Genomic DNA, 1,295 nt, shown 5'->3' on the forward strand with positions numbered 1-1,295 from the left:
TCAAGGATGCTGCAAAGTATGTATTGGTAGTTATATTTAAAACTTTTTTCATACAAATATTTTGGTCATATTCTTTCCCTTCCTTCAACTATTTCCAGATTTTCTTCCCTCCTCTTCTATATAACAACATATTCTTTTTCTCAAAAACAAAAGCAAAACACCATAAACCCCCCCCACACACACATACACACACAGGCACGCATGCACCCACACGTGTACGCACACACACCACAAAAATATTCCAAAACAAACCAAAACACAGTGTCTATTTTGTGGTAGCCAACTGTTTCAGCATATGGCCTACTCTGGGCAAAGAGGTTCTTGGACAGGGGTTGAACTTTGTTCTTATTTTCTTTTCTCTGTACTGGGATTTTGTCTGGTTTGAAATTTTACAAGTCTTGTGCAAGCTATTGGAGTCTCTGTGAGTTCTTTTATGCTTCATTCTCATTGTCCCTGGAAAAGGCCATTTCCTTGGAGTTATCCATCACCTCTGGCTCTTAACATTTTTCTACCTACTCTCCCACAAGGATCTCAGAGACCTGAAGGAATGGCTTTAGTGAAGACATTTAGAGCTGTGTCTTATATTTTCTCCATGTTTCCAGTTGTGGGTTTCTGTGATAATTGCCATCTATTGCATGAAAAAGCTTCTATGATGGGGGTTCAGTGATGTACTAATCTCGGAGTATAGAAGTATGTATTTAGATCCCCTGACAATGGGGAAAGAAACACTTTGTTGGTGATGGTGTTCTTATATCAGTTAGGGGCCAACCGGATGGCAGCCTTTTCATCCTAGCTTGGTGACCAAAGTTGTCATATGCCTAGGAGTCATAAAAATCAAATCAAATCCAGGCAGTGCAAGACTGGAGGAGGAAGACAGACAGAGACCTGCCAACTGCCATGCCAGCCACAGACCTGCCCTTCAGCTCACAGCACAAACGGACCATAGACACACACTTGATGCCATGCAGGATGTGTGGAGGATGTTACCCAGGGGCCTGCAGGCGCATCCCTATCCTGCAGGGGGAGCCACCACAATGTGCAACTATGTGGTGGTCAGATGAGAAAGAAAGAGAAGTGGAACAGCTTGGGTATTATGAAGAGAGACGGAACTGGAGACTCGAGGGTGGAGAAGAGCAAGTAGCCTGTTGTGAGTGACCAGCCCTGCCACTGGACGGCAAGAGTCAGGGGAGCTGTCCCTGTCATTTAAACTGGCATGATGTGGTGTGAGTACAGGGGTGAAATGCCCCCCCCCCCGGCGTGGTACTGGGTCGGGCTGGCGGGGGGGGTGGGGGGGG

The 1,295-nt window shown here is 46.0% G+C and overlaps 1 pseudogene; it reads left to right on the top strand.

Moving 5' to 3' along the window:
- Nucleotides 1–702: 702 nt before the first annotated feature.
- LOC114623765 lies at nucleotides 703–831 on the top strand (annotated as a pseudogene).
- Nucleotides 832–1,295: the final 464 nt, after the last annotated feature.

The sequence above is a fragment of the Grammomys surdaster genome, unplaced genomic scaffold (genome assembly GCF_004785775.1).
Source record: "Grammomys surdaster isolate TR1022 unplaced genomic scaffold, NIH_TR_1.0 201, whole genome shotgun sequence".
Taxonomy (NCBI): Eukaryota; Metazoa; Chordata; class Mammalia; order Rodentia; family Muridae; genus Grammomys; species Grammomys surdaster.